General features: G+C 41.7%; 1 long non-coding RNA gene and 1 other non-coding gene across 2 annotated transcripts; both read left to right on the forward strand.

The window, feature by feature from the left end:
- Positions 1-1318: 1318 nt before the first annotated feature.
- LOC112657710 (uncharacterized) lies at positions 1319-11188 on the forward strand. Its single transcript, XR_003135236.2, has 5 exons — positions 1319-1389; positions 3830-4005; positions 5003-5141; positions 6483-6551; positions 10968-11188. It is a non-coding gene; the product is annotated as an uncharacterized LOC112657710 (long non-coding RNA).
- A 3257-nt stretch (positions 11189-14445) lies between these two features.
- Positions 14446-14553, forward strand: LOC118355619 (U6 spliceosomal RNA). The gene has a single exon (XR_003135498.1). It is a non-coding gene; the product is annotated as a U6 spliceosomal RNA (small nuclear RNA).
- Positions 14554-17015: the final 2462 nt, after the last annotated feature.

The following is a 17015-nucleotide window of genomic DNA, read 5'->3' on the forward strand; positions in this document are numbered from 1 at the left end:
ATTACTCAGTTGTCATTATCTTGCCTTGGTAGATGAGGACTTGGATACTCCAAGATGGCATCTATATAGTCATAAAGCCGAAATTCAAACTCAGAGCAGCCTACAAAAACTAATGCTACCCCTAGTCTCAAATTGATAAAGTGTTTCGGGACTGCTCTCTGTCTCCTGAGATCTGTGCTCCAGTGGATTTTCACAGACTAAAAATCTACACTCCTGGGTCCTTGGCCGAAAATAACTGGAATTCTCATGAACACAGACACTTCATAATGGTTTCTAGGGAGAACCGTTTAGTGTGGGTTTATTTATTTAATATGTTATCACTGCTCCTATTGTTAGGAGGTGGGCATAAAAGAAAGATAGATTCAAATATGACATTAAGGGAAGCCAGTAAAAGCCTCTGCTAAGGGGAAATCAGATACGAACTGTTTGAATTGTTTATCTCATTTTTGAAACACGCTCACTTTTTAAATGCTTGGGCCTTAAATCTGGAGGTTCTGCTTCTCCTTCTCTATGCTCATGAGTTTCTAGGCACACTGCTGTAGGGGTATATTTCTGAGAATGACACTCAAGTACCGGGAAGGAAATGATGAATGAGTAGACATTATTTTGGCAATGCGGTTTTCAGACAGGGGCTGCAAGAGAATATATTTTCGGGTGCTTCTGTTGGTATTTAACTTGGAGACTGTATATACAGTAAATCAGGAAGGCCGATAATACAGTGCAGAGGGGCATGTTTTATGTATGGTTCTGACGGCATCCAATGGCTGCCTCAGTGGGAGGGGTGTGGATTTATGGTCGCACACTTGCAGGTGGTGGCAGCTAATATGTGGCACGGCTCTCTGTCTACGTCTGGGAGTATTTATTTTGTGGTTCATCCTGAGGTAAAGGAAAAGTGTAAGGCAAACTATGGACTTTTGGACTCAAGAAATGCAACTAATGTGAAGATTGCATAGCTTTCCAAGGATGGAGAGAGTGCTTATATACAACACACTTGTTCATAGGTCTTTCCAAGGCTGTTTCTTGCGGCAGTAGCACACAGCAGGGGTAGGGGTTTTTTTGGACTCTCTGATAGTTCACTCATTTTATCCATAGGTCAGGGCTGTCTTATCACCAGACACAGTGGCTGGGGCCCATGACACTTTTAGGGGCCCACTGAAATGTTTTAATTTTAATTTCTTTTAAAATCTGAAGAAAAAAATAAATGTAATAGGAATGCATGTATCATGATGGATCCAGCATAGATTATACTTGTCTTTATACCAATGAGGTTGTCAAATATTTTTAAGGTTTTTTTTTTTTTTTTTTTTTTTTTTTTCAATACAGGAAGGAGTCCATAAGGATCAAATTGCCTCAGGCCCATGAAAGTCATAATGTGTCTCTGTGATCAAGGTAACACTTTTTCCCTCTTTCCAGGCAAGCACCAGAGAAGGCCCATGCATCTGGTATTTTGTGAGGGTGAGCTGTTCCTGGTCTGGAACAGTCTCTCAAAAACCTCAGGGTGGGATTGGGGCATTTATACACTGGGACCCTTAGCCCAGCAGGAAGGTTCCCACAACCTTGCCTCTGTTTGCATGCCACCTTACCCGTAACCAGGCTCAATAGTTTTCAGATGATTTTGGGGGGCATCCCTCCAATTTAGCAGTTTCCTGGGCTTTGGGGAACAAAGTTCCACAAATAGGGTAGAGCGGGGAGTGGAGAGGATGGGCTCCATACACGCTGAATTTATTTCCTCACAGTCCTGGTGGCAAGAAGTCCACAGCAAGGAGCCAGCAGGGTCAGTTCTTCCTGAAGGTCATGATGAAAACTCTCTTTGATTCCTCTCTTCTAGCTCCTGATGGCTTGCTGGCAATCTCTGGTGGCCCTTGATTATAAAAGATGACCCTCATAGGGTAACCTCTGCCGTTGCCTTCACATGGTCTCCTCTCTGGGGGCATCATGCTTGTGTCCAAATTTTCCTTTTGTAGAAGGACAATAGTCATTGGATCAGGAACTCGCCCTACTCCTCTATGACTTGTCTTGACTAATTATATCCACCATGACCCTGTTCCCCAAGAAGGCCACATTCTGGGCTGCTGGAAATTGGAATTCCAGTATGTGGATTTTGAGGGGAAATAATTGAGCCCATAGCAGCAGTTCACACTGACCTGTGTCTCAGTATGGGCCTTGAGTGAAAGCCTCTTCTGCCTGAAATCCCACAAAAGCAGCTCAGTAGGAGTCACCTGCAAATCTTTCATTTTACCTTCTCCCAACTTCCATCTCAAGACTGGTGTGTGCACCCTCACATCCAGGAGTGTAATCAGGGACTCTTGTGCTTTGTGTCAGCTGAGGATTAAGGGAAAATGAGAGGGGGTCTCCAACATACTCCTCTCCCCCAAAACCTGCTTTTCTGCAAGAAGAAGATGGTAGAGTGAGCCACAGAGATAAGGTGAGACAGGAGGTCACCAGACATGAGCACAGAGCAGGAGGGGGAAGACAGGACCAGGGCCAATGAGCTTTATCTGATGGTCTCTGTGTCAGAGGGGAGGATCCATTGCAGGCAGGGTCCGGAACATAGATGCTGAGTCTGAAAGGCGGGGGGTGGCTGAGGGGTTTGGAGGACTGGCATCGAGCCCGGGCTGCGTAGGAAGCATTGAATAGTTCAGCAAAGCAGCTGTGGGCATTAGACATTTTCCTTCATCAGCAGTGCAAGCCCCCAAGACTCAAGTCATCTTTGCACAAATATCACACTGTGCAGGAGTGGGCGAGGTGGAAAAAGAATAGACTCAGGAGTTACACGGACCTGCATGTAAATGCCAAATTCTGAGTCTGTTTGGCTTTAGGCAAATTGCTTTACCTTTCTGGCTGCGAGTTCCAATACCTGTAAAATGGGGATAACAGCAACAATAACAGGTTGTTTGGGAGACTAGGTATGGCTCTATGAAGCACCTCATAGAGTCCGGGAACATGATAGGTGCTCAAGAGTCACAGGGATGAGACAATCTTGTACTGACAAAATGCCAGCATCATTGAGACAGGTTCTGTGCATGAAGTTGAAACCACAGCTTAAACTTCCAGGGCTGGTTCTTTAGTTCTGGGCTGAAAGTACACACACCAGGTCTGAGTATTGTCTCTGGGCTACAATTGCTTTAAAACAAGTGAATAAAAAAAAGAATTAAAAAAAAAAAAAACAAGTGAATATAGGAAAAGGGAACCCTGGGGATCCCTGGGTGGCTCAGTGGTTTAGCGCCTGCCTTCGGCCCAGGGTGTGATCTTGGAGTCCCTGGATTGAGTCCCATGTCAGGCTTCTGTATGGAGCCTGCTTCTCCCTCTGCCTGTGTCTCTGCCAATCTCTCTCTCTCTCTCTCTCTCTCTCTCTCATGAATAAATAAATAAAATTAAAAAAAAAAAAAAGAAAGAAAAGAAAAGGGAACCAGGATTGCACTGGACAGTGCATTCATTATTGACGGTTAGTGCCCAGGCACCTTGACTTGTGCTGTGCCTTCCTTCAAAAGTGAGTGAAAAAGATGGGGCGCCTGGGTGGCTCAGTCACTGAAGTGTCTGGCTGTTGATTTCAGCTCAGGCTGTGATCTCAGGGTGGCGGGATCAAGCCCTATGTCAGGCTCTGCCCTGGGCATGGAGTCTGCTTAAGATTCTCCCTCTCCCTCTGTCCCTCCCCCCACCTCTCTCTCTTTCTCCCCCTCTCTAAAACAACAACAAAAAAGTGAGTGAAAAAGAAATTATAATAATAAACCTTTATATGGTGTTTAATGATTGTCATGTCTTGTTCTTTATATAATCCCTGTAACAACCTTGTAGAGTGAGTGCTAATGTTATATTCTCATTTTTGCAGATGAGAACAGTTAAAGCACAAGAACACAGAGGCAAAGTCTGGTTATAGAGTACTTGGTCAGAGCCACTACACTCTATTTCCTCATAACCTGTACTCCCTCTCCACTGTGAGTCTACTGAAGCAGGGTGCATGTGTCTGTGTGTTGGGTGTCAGAGGGCACTGGCAAGAAGGCAAGGGTGAGTAATTTCATTTCAGCTGTTCTGCTTTTTGTAGAACTTGTCCCTTGAAGGATATCAGTACAGGAAATGAATAAAGAGGGGTTTCAAAACAAAATTGAGACCAAGATAGCTCGAGTCTTGTGCATGTTTGATAGATAAGCCCTCAGAGTAATAAGTTTGTTGGTAACAGACTTCTCTGCCTGGAATATAAAGTGCTCCGGCACTTACAAATAATAGCGATGCAACTCATTTTGTGAACTATATTGTGGCCATCTGCTCAAATACCTCCCTTCTTTTTCCTATGTTATAATGGCATGTCAACTCTATGGGCCATTATGTAACCATTAAAAGTGGTGATTTGTAGGGGTGCCTGGGTGGTTTAGTCAGTCGAATTTGGCTTTGGTCACAATCTCAGGATGGTGAGACCAAGTCCCGCATCCAGCTCCACACTGGATGTAGAGCCTGCTTACGATTCTCTTTCCCTCTCCTTCCCTCTGCTCCCTCCCCTGCTCATGCATGCGCACTCTCTTTCTCCAAGTGTGGGGGGGGGGGGAACTTGTAACCTTTCAAAGGTAAAATGTATAATAGTATGGAAAATGTTCACAATATAACATTGAGCAAAATAGTTGCATGTAAAATATGTATACATGAGGACAAGAACCCAAAGGATTTGGAAAAGGAAAATTGTTTCCCCAAGTTGCAGACTTATTAAAAAAGTTTCAGTTACTTCTAAAAAATGCAAATAAAGCAAGATGTTTACCTTGTGCCATCAATTGCAAGCATAATACATACATATAGACTCATAGATTTGTGGAGCTGGCAAGATCTCTAAGATTGATAAAAATAGCTGTTAAAATGGCAGAGATTATACTGGATGCTGGAAAACTTATTATAGGATAAGTAATGTGCTCTCCTTATCCTGTTTGAAATTTCTAAGTGGTTGGAGAACTTGAGAGGAAGGAGGAGATGAAGATAAAGAGATGATCTTTTCCTTTAAAATGTTATCTCACACTAGGTACCGAGAAGAAATGAGCAGCCTCAAATCCTTTGAGGAAGGAAGCAGAACATAAATAACAAATAAAATATGGACTAAATGAAATATTACTTAAGAAATCTCCCCAGATACATTTTTTGATGAACCTGAAATCTTTTAGGTATTTTTAGTTCTTCATTTTCTTCACTAACTTAAAGTCTTATTTGCCCTTGTTGCTTTTTTCCTACCTTTAGTTTATTCACTGAATGATTTGCTGTCAGCTTTGGGCACTCGAGGTTTCCTGGAGTGAAATCAATTTTTTATAATTCAGCTCTTTTATTAACATGGGTTTTTAAAGGTGGATATTGCAAATAAAAAGAGTATTTTTTTAAGTGCAATGCCATTTTGCACCTGTTCTTCATTTGCTCTGTTGGTCTGGGTCAGCTGAGATTCCAATGCATCTTCAGTATTGATGCATCAAAGAACTTGAAGAAACTAATCAACTGCCTTCATCCCGTAGAAAGTATAGGTCATTAACACAAGCTAATTTTCCCCATTTCAAAATGTTATAACATAGAAAAGGAAATGAAAATGAAATGACTTAGGGATGCTTGGGTGGCTCAGTGATTGAGCGTCTGCCTTTGGCTCAGGGCATGATGCGGGGTCCTGGGATCAAGTGCTGTATCAGGTTCCCCACAGGGAGCCTACCTCTTCCTCTGCCTATGTCTCTGGCTTCTCTCTGTGTGTCTCTCATGAATAAATAAATAAAAATCTTTAAAAAAAGAAAGAAGGGCGATCCTGGTGGCGCAGTGGCTTAGCGCTGCCTGCAGCCTGAGGTGTGATCCTGGAGACCCGGGATCGAGTTCCATGTCGAGCTCCCTGCATGGAGCCTGCTTCTCCCTCTGCCTGTGTCTCTGCCTCTCTTTCTCTCTGTGTCTCTCATGAATAAATAAATAAAATCTTAAAAAAAAAAAGAACCCAGGAGTTCTGTTTACCAGCCTACTCCTTTAAAAATAAAAAAATAAAAAAAATTTTAAAAAGAAAGAAAATGAAATGACTTAGAGTAAGTCCAGTCAGTCCAAGACTAATTTCCATGTAAGGTAATCTCTTAGGCTAGGTTAGAACTGGACAAATTAATTGTCTTTCAATTCTTAGAGGTCAAATCCAGCATATTCCTGATGATTCCTGTGGCCAAAATCCCTGGAACCAGTGATGGGTTTCCCAATTCTCCTTAAAGACTTTGATACTAAGGAGATCCCTTGAGAAATCAGTGTAAATGATGTGTGACACTAGAGAGAAAAAGCAATGAACTTGGAACAGACAGACTTGCTAAGAAGGTCCAAAATGAACGCAGCATTCCTAAATAAAAATATTCCTGAATACTGGGATCAAGGAGCAGGTCCCAGGGGAGAAGAAAAAAAGGATTTTGAAAATGTGTTGGAGTTTCCACTAGTATAGCCATCAGTTTGACAATGACTAGGCTTGTCCCTAGTTGACTTATGCTGTCGCTCCTGTCCTCAAGGTGCCTTTGGGGGAGTGTGTCTACCAGTGTCCGCATCACCTGGAGTCCTGCCACAAATGCAGAGAGACTGTGAGTGGATTTTTGTCTGCCTGTTCACTTGTATTTCCCTCATGTCTTTAACAGGGCCCAGCACACATAATTGCTGGATGAATTAATTTCTCCAGCCCAATCCAAAATCACTGAATTAAACTCTCTGGAGGCAGGTCCCACCAATCTGCATTTTAATAGGATCTCCAGGTGGTTCTTAGGCACAGTGAAGTGTGAGAACCATTCCTCTACTGGGCATTGATGATGACCAGTACACTATTAGGCTGAGTGGTTCCCCTGAATACACCACAAAAAAATCTAGAAGATTAAGATAAAGGAATAGCCATTCCTTGGTTTCTACTATGGCAACAACTATTCCCGGACATTGTAGAAAACATTTGCACCCATTATCTCTGAGTGTTTGAGTGTTCGGTTAGACAGTTACTCTTGTCCCCATTTTACAAGGGGGGAAACCTGAACGCGTGCCAGGCCAAATAATGAACAAACTAGGAATCAAAACTGGCTCCACCAGACGGAGGTTAGGAAATTCTTCTAGTTGCTTGGGCAAAAGGCCCCACATAAATCCCCTGCATTATTATTCCCAACACTTTGCACAGTATTAGATCACTTTCCTATAATCACTCCATTCTCTTTTATGAGGCTTGAGGTTTAATTGGAGTTTCCAATAAGAGATTTTATGTGTTTAATGGATTTTAGTGTAATAATCAAGGGTCTGGAATGCTAGTCAGAAAGCTAGCTGACTTTTAATGAAGCTGCACTTGGGGAAGCAGATTTTTAAAAAGACATCACAAGTCTACACTGTAGAAGCAGATATGCAAATATTTAGGGGGAAAAATATGTAAGGTGTCTAGTTACTTCTAAAACCTCGGATGCTGACAGGCATGTGTATTCCAACATCCAATGCTAGAATAGTGTAACTCATGTTAGAAATTTGAATTTGGGATCTTCCAGCACAATTGTTGGGAAGGACTCAGGGGGGTAGCAATGGGATGTTTAGACAGTTTCACCCATCTGGCACCCCCAAAAGCCCTGGGACTAGGCTCACTTTCCTTTCCCCAGTGCTCCCTCCTGACCCCCACTGGCCCCTGCCCCATGCAGAACAGAAGGTGGGATTTCCAGCTTCCCTTATTGCACCCCTTCTTTGCAGTCCCCAAAACATGCACCCGCTCATTTCCTTTTATTTACTTAAGGCTTTACTTCTCATCTGGGCACCACAAGAAAAATGAGATTAACAAAAAGAACAAGAAATGAGGAAGTTAAATATTATGGGAAATCTTATATTTATAGCTACATCAGAGCTTTTTTCCCAGGAAATTTTATGGCACATTGCTCGCTAGGCATTTCCTTACATTCCCAGCACTCTTGGGACTATTTTAAATACCAGACGAGCACTCTTACCACAGAGAAATATTAAGTTTAATATACTCAGAATACTATATAGTCCATATCTCAAACCCTAAGTGCTTGGTCTACACATAGAAACCAACAATTCATAAGTGACCTCACCCACAACCAATGACTTTTTGACTTTCCTGAGGTGGGACTGTGACACAATGATCCACTTTGCTTCTCCATCCAAGCCACATAGCTTTTGGTCCTGGAACTTCTCTGATTCTCTGTACCTTTTACTAAAATGTAAATGATGCCAACCACCCTATTTCTATACTCATTTTTCTAGACTTTGTGATCAGTGGTTCTCAAACTCGAATGTGCATGAAAGACACCTAAAGTACGCATAAAGAATTTGGCTTCTCAGTCCCCAATTTCACAAATTAATTCCATAAACCACAGTGGGGCCCAGAAACTGGAATCTGCATTTGTAAAAGTTCCGAGGTGATTCTGAAGAGTGTTCATGGAGCAGCAGAATGCTAGATCCTGCTTGGAGAAGCTCAGTGCCCTTTCCTACCTTGGTTGGACACTTGGACCACAGCTACCACCTTGCAAAACATGAATGAGTCACTGGGTCACTCCCTGGTGCCCTTTTCATTCCATGGCTACTCAAGTTCCTTTGGGTAGAGTTTTGGGCTTGTAGATGAAGAATTCTTCCTTGCGTATGATCTCCAAAACTTCCTTTCTGTCAGCTGCAGAACACCCTGTATTAATAAGGAGCATTAATTAAGCTCTTCAGGGGCACCTGAGTGGCTCAGTTGGTTGGGCGTCAGCCTTTGGCTCAGGTCATAATCCTGGAGTCTCATCTGTTTCTCCCCCTCCCTCTGCCTTGTGTGCTCATTCTCTCTCGTGTGCTCATTCTCTCTCTCTTAAATAATAAAATCTTTAAAAAATAAATAAATAAAGCTCTTCACCTATCCTGGAAGGCCTCAGTTGTTTCAATAGGTTGTTGTTTAACTTGCCAGCCATATTGGCTCACAATTTCAGGTTATGGGACTCAGTTTCTTCCTAACCTGTTGTTCTAGTGGTTCTCAAATTTGGATAGACCCCCAAATCATCTGCATAGCCTGTTAAAATAGGGTGCCAAGCTTAATCCAAGCCTACAGAGTCTATGGTATCTATGCCAGAGACTCTGTGATTCTTTAATTGATAAACTCTACTAGGGGTTCAGGTGCCACTGACACTGAGAATCATTGCATTAACCAGTTAGTCTCAAATGTCAAATGTATCAGGATCACCTGGAGGACTCATTTAAGCAAATCACTGGGTCCTATCTTCCAAGCTCTGGTTTAGTAGATCTGGGTGCAGCCCGAGAATTGGGATTTCTCTCAAGTTCACCAGTGATTCTAGTATTTATGGTCCAGGATCCACATTTAAAGAATCACTAAGTGACTATCTGGGCTGAGTCATATTCAGAGCCATGTGGCACCATTATCTCAAATATCTGGTGGCCGTAAAACAGCTTATCTAGACAAATACTTCCACTGAAACCCATGAATTTTTACATCCAGCCTAAGAGGGCATTTTGTTCTCAGATCCCCAGCAGAGTACCAGAGGTGGTTGAAGGTATCATTTCTCTAGGTTCTTTGTGGTGTCTCCATAACTCATCTTGGCTATGGCAATAACAGACTCAAGTGGAGTGTTAGCCCTCACCTTTGCTAACTCTACTATGTTGTCCAGTTCAGGCTCAGCCCTTTAGTCAATCCTTGGTCACTCAAGACACTTCCTCAAAAACGGAACCCTTCCTCCCATTCCCTTCTTCCCTTCCCTCCAACACTCAATAGAGTTGCAAAAGGCATTGTTTGGTAAGGCTGACTTTACAGGTTGTCTCATAGGAAGATGGAGATGACATCACACAGTGCTCAGAAATCACATTAAAATCTCCACCTTAGCTCTCTCCTTCTCCCATCTGTCCTCCCCATCCTTCACCAGTCTTTTCTGTCTCTTTCTTCCTCTTACTATGTACGATAAACAGGTAACCTCGGTGCCAAGGTGCCTCCCCCCGCCTGAGTCAATCCAACAACTCTATCTTCCCTCAGTAACGAAGAGCTCTTCTTTAGGAGCCTTTCTCTTTAGAAGTCAGGAGGAGATTGTTAAAAATCTCTCTCTGTCCCCGCCTCCACCCTACCCTGCCACAGAGAACTGAGACAATTGAGGGGAATCACAACAAAAGTTAGAGTGGTGAACAGAGGCCATTGATAGAGAGTACTCACAAAGCTCAAATTGCCAAGGACAGAAGTGGCACCTGTCGACTGGGGGCCTTTTGTGTGACTCTTGCTCTGGCCCCATTTTGGAAGTTATTTTCCCGCTCCAAGCACAGCAAGGATCTCTAAGACCACTGGAGACTGAATGTAGAAGGCTGTTCAGGTGGGCTGTCTCCCTGAACCAGACTTCATAAGCAGTTATTCCGTAAGTCGTCTCTCTCCTGCCCTTGTGGAATTTCTCTGTCCTTGAGGACCTTCAATGATCTAAAACTCAGAAGGACCTAAAACTGTTGAGAAGTATTGAAAAGAAAAAAAAGAAAATATATTAAACCTAGCAGCTAAAATACGCACTTTCGATGTTTTGCATGGGCTTAAAGTTATTCAAGCTAGCATACGATGGTCACCAACCGAACTATTAATGTGATCGTGCACACAGCCACTCTCCTTCCCCTGTCCCTTTAGTTGTTAAAGGCGTCCAGCTGCAGAGTCTCACTCCTTGTGGGCCAGTGCCATTGTAGACTTGGAGTTGTATCTTCCCTATTTGCTCTGCCCTATTTTATAGACATCAGTGGTCTTTAAATTTACTAATGAAGATGAATGCAAGTTTCAGTGAGATTGCCATCACTGGCTGATTATTTATCAATATGTTTCAAGCAGGGATTGATTCCAAGATCACAAAGAAAGCAGAAATATAGACATATGGTTGAAATTCATCTTTAAATTCTAATAACTCTGACTAAAGACTTTACTGCTATGTCCATTCCCCTGCTGGGTAAGTGAAATACTTTCTCACAGTGGGAAATGTTTCCCACTAAGGTTAACTTTCTTTTTTCTCGTCTCCTAGAAGTGTTAACCAGCTGGACCTCTGTTTAACAACTTCTGTGAAGTATTGTGCTCTGAAAGCCTGCTTGATGGATGGAGCTGTCAGCATATCCTCAATCCAGAGATGAGGAGGACACTGCCTGCCTATCACCTCTATAAATCAGATGAATAAAAATTAGTCACAAGCTAGGCCCAGGGATGCTGTCTCATTTTAGTATTCTTCATAGATCATAATCTTTGAAATGCGCTCAGGGAAAAAAATTACTTTAACGTTGCTTTGCTTTAAAGAATTAGCATTGATTTACCCTATGGGAGAACTGCTCATGAGCAGGACATGGGAAAATCCGTACTATACGCACAGAAGTGCCCTCTGCTCTGTGGAATAATATCTGTCAGGGGTGTTGGAGGTCCGATCTGAAGTGCAGCAAGGGAGATATGAGAGGAAGTATCAACACCAGAGGGCAACTGGGCAGAGTGGGCGGGGCAGAGGTGAGAGGTCAAAAAGAGACAACAAAGGGTGCCCAGGAAAGAAGGAAGCCCTTCCTTGTCCATCAGAGATAATTACTTCCACAGTTCCTAGCATATTTCTTTACACATCTGCCTACTTGCTTCCATGTCAATTTTGGTGGACTCTGAATCCCTTGATAGCAGATCTGAGACCTGTTCATCTCTGTGGTCCCAGGTCCCCTGTCCTGAGGCCCTGTAAGGCACTTGGTATGGGATCAATGTAGAAATAAATGGGTTCAGGTACTTTAACAAAATAATTATGGTAAGTCTGGATGAGAAAAGAACTCCACAGCCCAGCGGAAATACATAGAAAACATTATCCAGATTATGAATATGTAAAAAGGAATTACGAGGTGTAAACTGCACCAATAAATATGGACTCTCATACTTCTCAGCTGAAAAAACAAAATCTATACATTGCAAACAGATGCTGTGAGTGTATATATCAAGTTCTTCAATGGGCAAGAAAGTATCAATCTACGTTTTTCTAGGTCATCACACTTACTACTTTGATCTGCTTCAAGCTGGCATTTGTGGAATTGGTATTCTTTCCCATTTCCCAAGGAAGGGACATGATGGCCATTGTCCCTTCCTTGGGACTTGGGGCAGTTTTAAGCCAACTGTGATGTGGCTTCTAGTTCTGCCTGGTCCTACTATGTTCATATTACTTAACACTTTAGGGTCTCAGCTTCTCCATCTGTAAAATGTAAATGGCAAGACGTGTGCCTTGGCTGCTAAGCAAGACTTGAATAAAAAGTAAAATGTTGTCAGGGAAGTCTGGAAGGCATTTACATGGCACAGGGGTAAAAATAGCCAAAAGGCAGATAAATGCAGTCAAATATTTTGTCATTTGTGTTGCCTTAAAATTTTCACTACTCTTCATGAAAATGGAAAGATGTCCTTTTACAGGGTGACAGCTGCTGTTGGTTGCAGGAAGCTGCTGTCTGCTACTGATAAACAAATGACAACTTGCCCTGAATGGATCCATAGACAGCCTGAAGCTGATTTGTGATTAATTTTTTTGCTGGTTTATTTATTTTATTTAGACCACTGAAAAAGGTTTGGCTGGAGCGCATATATTTCCCTCTTGACCAAATCCTTTTGGTGTTTTGAAAACTTTCCAAGTGAGAAAATGAACCCTTTTACCAGCTAGAGTCAGATGCTCAAAACACAAGATAAAAATAGCTGCTTGGGAAGCCTACCGCACTGCCTTGCTCTGCCCCCAGGATGGTTAACCCCTCAGAGGGCCTTGCCTTGCAATGAGCTATCTCCCCTGGCTTTTACTAGAGCTAGTCCTTCTCACTTTTCATTTGGGATGTCCTTGTTATGACCCATGCAAAGTTGCTATGATTATGGGAAAGAAAGTTGGGTGTGATCCAAATGACAAAGTGCTCTTTCCAAACCATCTGTGTTGAGGTGTTTTCCTCATTGAAAGGATCAATTCTGGGATTTAACTCTCCCTATTTCTAATAGTAGCTTGTGCATTTGCTTCTCTTTCCTGGGCAATTTAGTAAATCTGATTAATCAATATGCCATTTGTAATAACAACAAAGATAACATTGTTGATATTAAAAGCTAACATTCAATGAATAGAGGCCAGCCACTTTACATGAATATGTAAATATCATTCCATTTAATCCTCATAACAAATTCATGAAATAGATGCTATTAATAGTCCCCTCCCTACCTATACAGATAGGGAAAATGAAGCTCAGAGAAGCAGTGTGACTGCTCCCAAATCCCATGGCTTGAAAATGGCAGGCAAGAATTTAAACACGGGGCTGTCTTTCCAGAATCTAAGTCCTTAGCCAGTGCGCCATGCCAACCAAGTGGTGTCAGGCATGGCATCCCTCAGGGCCATCAGGACTGCAATTCTGGATCTTGATCACTCCCAACATAACCTATTAATGTTATGATTTCAAATAAATTATTTGAAGGTGAAGCTTGATTAAATGTGAAGCCTTAACTGCATGATGCAGTCAGGAAGTACGAAGTTCAGGTAGCTAAACATCTAGCACCCAGGCTTCCTGGAGAGCCACAACTCCTTACTGGCTTTGAAAAGGGACACACAGGGGGGATCCCTGGGTGGCGCAGCGGTTTGGTGCCTGCCTTTGGCCCAGGGCGTGATCCTGGAGACCCGGGATCGAATCCCACATCGGGATCCCTGCATGGAGCCCACTTCTCCCTCTGCCTGTGTCTCTGCCTCTCTCTCTCTCTGTGACTATCGTGAATAAATAAATAAATAAAAATCTTAAAAAAAAAAAAAAGAAGGAAAAGGGACACACATTAAGATGAATATGGTCCTGGGAGTCAGCATGGCTGGCTTTATTCTTACTTGTTCTGAAATTTGCTATGCATTTTGGATTCTCATTCAATATCTCTGGGGCTATATTTTATTTTTCTTGAAGTTGAGGGTTGGGGGTAAGTGTGGGTTAATCAAGCAGCCCAGCTGGCAGGAAATTTACAATTCAGTAGAGGGATTAAAGTGCCTTAATCCTGTGATGGGACACAAGTTCACAGTCAACTAAGATTCAGGATGCTTTTTCTCAGATAGCACTCAGTCTAGTCTTTGCTTGTTTGAAGGGAGACATCAAAGCTAAAAGGATAAGGCTACCTTTGGAAGATCTAGAAAGACTGGAAATCATTTACAAATCAGGCCACCCAAGGTTGAAGGCAAGAGCTGGTTTTACTTGGATGGTGGTGGATGAGAGTTCATGAAAAGGTGGCCCGCCCTTCCTCCAACTTGAGAAACCAGTGAGCTGTGGAGCAGGTACCAGTGATTGGTGTGCAGACTGCAGAAGTGGCATAGTGACTTTATCAGTCTTTGGGGATCATTCCTTCTGTCAGTGTAATCCTTGAGAAAGGTAGGTGTCTTTCAGGGTCCCACAAAGAAAACTCAAACCATTGGGTTCATCTAAACAGTCTTATCTAAATTTAAAAGTAAAAAATAGAAAACAAGTATTTGGCTGGTTATCAAATAAATACTAACATTAGTGCTCGCTTCGGCAGCACATATACTAAAATTGGAACGATACAGAGAAGATTAGCATGGCCCCTGCGCAAGGATGACACGCAAATAAATACTAACATTATAAAAAATAAATTCACAGGGTACTGAAGGTTATAGTAAGGGAGTCTGACAACTTTCATTCCATTCTCTTTCTTGGTCAATCCAAGATGGCAGTGTTTCTGGTGATTTAAAATTCTCTAAAATCTTAAACTCTGGGAAGTTTTCTTGTATTGTTTTAAAATATAACTATCCCTCTAATTTTCTACTTTATCTTTCTTAAAGTCTTCTGAGTGGAATGTTGGAGTTCCTACATTAATCTGTAATGTTTATTGTTTATTCTCATCTTTTGCATTTCTCTGTGTAATGATTGTCTTCCAAGTGATATCTTTCCAAACCTTCTAAGAAGTAATTTTAGTTTAGTAATTATACTTTAAATTTCTAAGACTATTTCTTGTTCTATCATTATTCCTTTTTAATAGCAGCATATTCTTGATTTATGGATGCAAAATTCCCTCAGCACTACAAGCATACTTTTTTGAATTTTCAAAAGGTACAGTGTTTGTTTGATTCATTGGTAATAATTTGGACCCTTTGGTAGAGGACAAGAGAATAAATTTTGCCAGGAGAGGGTATGTCATGAAGTAAAGGGAGTTGGGGGACTGGGAATTGGGGAAAGCTTGAGTAAGGCCAGGGTCAGGAACAAATGAGATGGCTTTGAGATAGGGCCTTGAACATCTAGGAGTTGATGTTAGAAACGTTGTCTAAGAAGGGAGAGATACTGCCAGTAGAGAAAAATTATGTTATAAGTGGCATTTTATATCCAGGGGTTGCCTCAATTTCAATGATGTATCAGTACAAATATAAACAGCCATATAAATACTGAGTACTTTCTGTGTTCCAAGCACTGTACTGAGTGCTTTATACATATTATCTCATATAATCCTTATAACAAGCCAAGGAGGTAGGTGTGCTTGGGATGGCCTATTGACATTTAATATCACTGACATCTCTTTCTATGTACCATCCTATATCACTGGTTTAGGAAACCTAAAGACTACATTTCTTGGATTCCCTTGAAGCTAAGGTTCAACAAGTGATGAGGAGCGATGGCTCAAGAATTGGTAGGAGGGGTGACTATTTGCCTGCTTTCGTTGGTGCTAGCAAAAAAAGTCAGATGGATATGTCTGCCACAGAAAATGCCACATTTCAGTGTCTGGTCACCAGGTTTACGGGAAAGAGAAGCAGCAGTGGCTGCAGCACACATCTTCATGGCCTCTGGACTTCAGCAAGGGTGGTATGCTCTGGAAGTCTATGGTCCATTGGTGTCTCCCCAGACTTCTGCTGCACCAGTCCATTCTATGATATTGTGAACACTATTTTCCTGTATTAGACCTATTTCTGCTTAAAATACCTAGAATGTCTTTCTGCATTAAACTCATATACACTATTACCATTTCCATTTTCTAGATGAAGCAAATGAAGCTCATAAAAATTAAGTAACACACCAAAGGTTACCCAACTATTAAGTGGTAGTGCTGGATTTGAACTTAGGGTATCAGACTCCAAGGCCTATGTGCTTAATCACTACATCTTATTGTCTTTTGTTCTCCATCTGAAATTAGCCCAAACTAAGGTAGACTGTTCAGTTCTTAATATTCAAAGGTAATCCTAAGACTGGTCCACCATCAATAGAATATATGTTTTCAAGATGAATGGGTCAGAACTATGGTTACTGGTTTTACCAAGGTCAAACTTTTGCCCTGATCTCATTAATCAATGTACTCTCTGAATGAGGTAACTCAAATTCCTCAAATCACTCTTACAGCTCTGAGTTTTCTAGATCTTAAAAAGTAAGTTTAGTTAACTTTGTATGATCTATGCAGGGAGGTAAATGGGAGCCTCCAGATTTTTCTGAAAATTGAAATAATGGGAATGCTCCTGATTCTGAAAATAGGAAACTTCTAAAATTTTCATATTTCCATAACCCACCCTCACTGATAACTTTATTAAAATATGAGTAAAAGTGAAATATCCCCGAGGCGAGCCAATGATGAAGAAGATATGTTTTGAGAATTTATACTTTCCAGGTCAGTAACAGTTTATTACTATACAGATATTTGTCATTTTGTGAGAAATGGTGGCTATTATACATTTGTTTGACTCAAGTATAACAGCAGCTAGGTTATCTACCATAATTAAAAGGAATTTCAGTCCATCAAATAAGCTCAGCTCCCTCCTGTGATTCTTTAGTCTTGTGGAGAAGAGAGTGCTGGAAGTTTGTGCAAATAGGCATCTCATTTTAGATGGAAATACTTTGCTCCTGGAGTAATGCACTCATGATTCTGTGTACATTTGTGCTGCTGAGCTCAGGAAAGCCTAGGGATTACCTAGCTGGTGCTCTTAAGCCATGCATCCATTGTTCTAAGCACACACTAAAATCACAGACATTCCAATTCAGATTGCAAGGAGCAAGGTAAAACCATTGTAATTGAGATGTGCACTAAAGTCTGATGTAGCAGAAATCACTAATGGGTATGATGGAAGATACCTGAA

This window comes from Canis lupus, chromosome 8 (genome assembly GCF_003254725.2).
Source record: "Canis lupus dingo isolate Sandy chromosome 8, ASM325472v2, whole genome shotgun sequence".
Taxonomy (NCBI): Eukaryota; Metazoa; Chordata; class Mammalia; order Carnivora; family Canidae; genus Canis; species Canis lupus.